General features: G+C 34.2%; 1 pseudogene; it reads left to right on the forward strand.

The window, feature by feature from the left end:
* Positions 1–2,111: 2,111 nt before the first annotated feature.
* LOC114371680 lies at positions 2,112–5,175 on the forward strand (annotated as a pseudogene).
* Positions 5,176–5,600: the final 425 nt, after the last annotated feature.

Below are 5,600 nucleotides of genomic sequence, written 5' to 3' on the forward strand. Positions count from 1 at the left end.
AAGGGAGAAGGGAGACACAAAAGAATTCAGGCGGTTAGTCCTTCGTTCTTTTGGAAAAGGGAGAAGAGAGACACAAAAAGAATTCAGGTGGTTAGTCCTTGGCGAATTCTTTTTGGCAAAGGGAGAAAAGAATAAAAGATATAGCACACTTATGTTTTCAAGGTTTAGAAAACTAGAAAACTTTAGAAAGCTTTTGCAAAGGAAGAAGAAGAAGAAGAAGTTCAAGAAAATGTTCAAAGAGATTCAAAGGTTGTAAAAGAATATGTGGAAAAGTTGTTTGTAAAGGATGCAAGTGTGTAAGTCTTATTAAAATGCAAATCAAGGTCTTGCTTTTATAGACTCTTCAAGTCTGGTCAAGAAAACCATTGGAAGAGTTATAACCTTTAGAAAAGTCTGAAATCCATTGGAAGAGTTACATCTTTTTATTTTTGTTCAAAACTTGTCACTGGTAATCAATTACCAAATCCTTGTAATCAATTACACAAAGCATTTTATGAAAGGATGTGACTCTTCACAATTGAATTTGAATTCCAACGTTCAGATGCTCTGGTAATCGATTACCAATATCTTGTAATCGATTACACCATTTTGAAATCAATTGGAACGGTGCAAATTCAGTTGAAAACTTTTGAAATCAAACTTTGCCACTGGTAATCAATTATAGGAAACTGGTAATCGATTACCAGAGAGTAAAAACTCTGGTAACTTAGAAAATTTTGAGAAAACTATTTTGAAAAACAAAATTGTGCTATGTTTGTTTTTTGAAAAATCTTTTCAATACTTCCCTTGTGAATTCTTCTTGATTTCTTCTCTGGAAACTTGAATTCATCTTTTCTTGAATCTTGAAATCAAACTTCTCTTGATTCTTGAATTGTTGACTCAATCTTGAAATCATTCTCTTGGGCTTTTTGTCATCATCTTTTGTTATCATCAAAACATCTTGAATCAACTTGATTCATCATCATGAGCTTGCTTCTACACTAGGATGGGTATTTTATTGAAGGGTAGACCATTAAAAGTTTTCAAGGCTTTGGATAACAAATCAGCAGATGACAAGGAACTACAAAAAGCAAAAAATGAGGTTCATGACCACCGCAATCTTTACTTGGCAAAGGTTTTTTTTCTCCTTTGTAACTCATGTGGAGCAGGCTATTGATGCTTCATATTTAATAGGACTAACATTTGCAATGTACTGCTATATTGTAATAGGAGGGACTTATTGTTGAGGGAACTACAACTGCAGAAGGGGTTTCATTCATGTCAAGCATGAAGAGACATAATAGGCCTTTGAAACTTTACGATCATCCATAGGACACTTAGGTCTATTCACAAATCATAACATGCAACATAATATCTGGGTGGTTTATTGGAAAGGAACAAAGAAGGATATCCAACAGTTTATAGCCGAATGTGAAGTACACAAGAAATAAGCATCAAAGATAGTACCTCACCAGTCTCCTACAACCATTGCCTATGCTCATCCAAAGTAGGAGTGACATCTCCATGGATTTCATCAATGGTCTATCCACAGCCAAGAGAAAGGATAACACCTCAGCATGGAGCATAGACTGCCCAAATATGCCCATTTTTGGCTATAGTTCATCCTTTCACAGCCAAGGAGATAGCCCATATTTTTATATCTGAAAATGTAAAGCATCATGTGTCCCCTACTTCCATTAGGGACAACATCTTGCTCATGCATTTCTAGTCAAAATTATGCAAGGGAGTGGTTTACAAAAATGAAGAAGTACAGCCATGCTTAGCATCCACAAATGGATGGGAAAACTAAGGTGGTAAATAAATGTTTGGATATTTAACATGTTTCATAAGGTATAAGCAGTGGCCACAATCATTGAGTTGGGTTGAATGTTGGTTCAACACAAATGATGCACTTTAGAGCCTTGTATGGAAGGGATCCTACCTTACTTTTTAGAGGGAATACATTTCCATCAATCATGAACTTTTGAAGTATGAACCAGCTCTCTAATGTCTACTACAAGGGACTTAATTTTTGGATGAGTTGAAGCATAATTAATACCATTCTTTGCACGACATAATGTAGCAAGATGATGAGAAGAAAATATTTGTAGGTAGGAGATCAGATGTATCAAATGGAGGAAGAGAGAGACGTGTCATCGTATGAGTTGTCAGAGGAGAAATATGACCCACTAGAGGAGATCCATCGAGTCATCCAATCGGTAGTTCAATTCGACGAATACCGGAGGACACAGAGGAAGGAGAGCCACAACCTCGTGCGCCGTTTCAAGTTCATGTTGCTGCTCTGGGAAGAGCTTCATGATCTCCTACAACCTTTCCTAGAAATCGGTGTGACTTGGTTAACCAAAGTCAAGGATGTGCTTTTGTTCACCAAGGATTTGTTGAAACTATGTAGCCAAGGAAGCAAGATCCACCTCGTAAAATTTCTTTCATGTTTTATTATTAGATGAGAAAGAAAGATTTAACAAATAGTTTATTATACATATTTCAATTGTAATGTTTTTTGAAGTCTCTCTGACCATAATGCAATTAGAATTGTGGGCACGTTAGTTGTGTATTTGTTTCTATGTGATTTTCGAAATATCAAAGATTGCGACGAAAAAGTGAGAAAATGATTTAAAACCTTGATATGAAATGAGATTATTTTTGAGTTATGTTATTTGACATAATTTAAGTATGTTTGACATAAGAGTTATTAATATTTTACCTTTGGCATAATTTAAGAATTTTTTTATACATGGCATAATTTAAGAATGTTTTTATGCAAGTGCTGTTTTTCATCATGGCTAAAATGGGTTGATGGGTGTTGAAGATGTAAAACTAGTGTTGAGCTAATGGGGTATTTATTCATTTATTTATTTTTTCTGGTTCAGGCTTTGGAGACCGAGGTAGTTATGATCACGTTTCAGAAAGTGTATGACAAATTAAGCCAAGCATTTGGTGATGTGCCTTGTGATGAAATAGGTATCTTAGATGAAGTCAAGGAACAAGTATGAAACGTTATTTTTTTTCTTCTTTTTTGGAAATGAATTCTGAGGTTTATATATTTATGAAAGTAATTATGTGATCTCGTGAGTTTTGTTTATATGCTATTGAATAATTCTCTTTCTAATTACGAATGATATAGATGAAAGTAATGTGTTTTTGTGTAAATACGTCTTGAAGTAATCTTATATTGTGTGCTTCAGCTTGAGCTAATGCATGTGCAACTCAAGCGAGCCAGGAGAAGAATTGATACATAGGACACGGAACTTGCAATGGATATGATGGTTGTGTTTTCTGACAATGATGACAGAAATGCTGATAGTGCTATCATTGAGAGGCTGGCTAAAAAGCTAGAGCTTTATAGTGTTAAGGATCTCAATATAGAAACATTGGCTATTAGGAACCTTGCTGCAGAAAGAAAAGGGCAATAGGTTGAGAGTACTCAGAAAATAATTTACCTTTTTAACAAATTCAAACGAATTGCAAGCATGGAAGAAACCGGCATCCTTGATGATCTTGTCATGCCCAAGATGCTTGAGAGGTGCACCTCTTTGGTCATCCCTCATGAGTTTCTCTACCCAATTACACTAGAAATCATGACAGATCTTGTCATTATAACAAGTGGGCAGGTACTCATGTAGTTCTTGAATGGGTTTTCTTTGCCTACCTATTATTAGTTGAATTTTATTTAAAATCACAAAATTGTTTGTCTCACTTCTTATTTTATAAGTCTCGTTCTTAATTTATTTTATAATTTTCAATAAATTTTAGTTAATAGAAGAGAATTAGTTACAAAGAGTGTGTGTTAAATAATGTTAACACTCTTGTCGACAGTCATCAAACAATATCTTATGGCATATCATTATATATATTGCTAGTAGAGCTACTTAAAGCTCGAACATTCCTCACCTCACAAGCCAACTTTCTCGACTGAGTTAGGCTAAACCCAAACTTAAGAACACTAATGTTTGAAGATATATTACTTCAAAATAAAATTAACCAAACAAGCACTTAGTTGAAAAGGCATCATGCATGTTGTTTTAACGGCTAATGTTTGGTAGATGGAGTTCAATGAAGAAATCTGATGCCTTTTTTCTATATATGACACTCACAAAATTATTTTCTTGTGATTATCATAGACATATGAAAGGGAAAGCATAAAGAAGTGGTTCTAATCCAACCATAATACATGCCCAAAGACTAGGCAACCTTTGGAACACTTGTCATTGGCACCAAACTATGCCTTGAAATGCTAGATTGAAGAATGGTGTGAGAACAACAACTTCAAACTTCCTAAAAAATACAATTCTTTAGGTCAAGAAAGTTGTCCTATAGACAAAAAAAAAGGAAATTCCAGCTTTGGTTGAGAGCCTATCATCTATTCATTTAGAAGAGCAGAGACAAGCAGTGGAGAAGATATGTATGCTATCAAAGGAAAATCCTGAGAACAGGGTTTTGGTTGCTGAACATGGAGGAATGCCATCACTAGTGCAACTCTTGTCCTATCTATATTCAAAAATACAAGAACATGTAGTGACAACACTTTTGAATTTATCAATTGATGAGGGTAACAAGTGTCTTATATCCACAGAAGGTGTCATTCCAGCTATCATAGAAGTTTTGGAGAATGGTAGTTGTGTGGTTAAGGAGAACTCAGCCGTAGCTTTATTTAGCTTGTTAATGCTTGATGAGATTAAAGAGATTGTTGGTCAATCAAATGGGTTCCCACCTTTGGTGGATATGTTGAGGAATGGAACAATTAGAGGGAAGAAAGATGTTGTGACAACTCTTTTTAACTTATCTATCAACCATGCAAATAAAAGTAGGGCCATTCGAGCTGGCATTGTGAATCCCTTGCTTCAATTGCTCAAGGACACAAACTTGGGCATGATTGATGAGGCTTTCTTTGTTTTGTTACTGCTTGTATCGAATTCAGAAGCATGATAAGACATTGGACAACTTAGTTTCATTGAAACCCTTGTTGAGTTCATGAAAGAAGGGAGTCCAGAGAACAAGGAATGTGCTGCATCTGTTCTTCTTGAGTTGTGCTCAAGTAACTCATCCTTTACATTGACAGCACTTCATTTTGAAGTGTATGAGTATTTAATGGAGATAAAACAAAATGGAACAAATAAAGCACAGAGGAAAGCAAATGCAGTGCTAGATCTCATTAGTAGGAGTGAGCAAATTTAATCTTGCTTTTTCCAATGTAGGTATAATTGTATTACTTCATAGTAAATTAAACTATTTCTTTCATATATCCTTATGTACAAAGTACAGTGTAATTGTACTTCTTTTTCATTATATTAGTTACAATAAATATGTATTTCTTTTTAAAATTTGAAATCCTAATGAAAATACGTTAAAGATTGATTTTTAAATTCATTTTGCAATATAAGTAAATAAGACTACATCAAATATATAACCATCATTTTCTAGTCTCGAGGGACAATAAAATAGTACAAATTCATGGTATCCTGAAGTTGGGAACAAATAAATATGTCCAAGATTCAATCTATCAATGTAATCAATTTTGGTTTTAATGACATATTGTTCTTTGTTTTACTATCGTACTTATTTTTTAACTAATTAGTTAGATAAAGTCATAAACTAAAATT

Source organism: Glycine soja, chromosome 10, assembly GCF_004193775.1.
Source record: "Glycine soja cultivar W05 chromosome 10, ASM419377v2, whole genome shotgun sequence".
Classification (NCBI taxonomy): Eukaryota; Viridiplantae; Streptophyta; class Magnoliopsida; order Fabales; family Fabaceae; genus Glycine; species Glycine soja.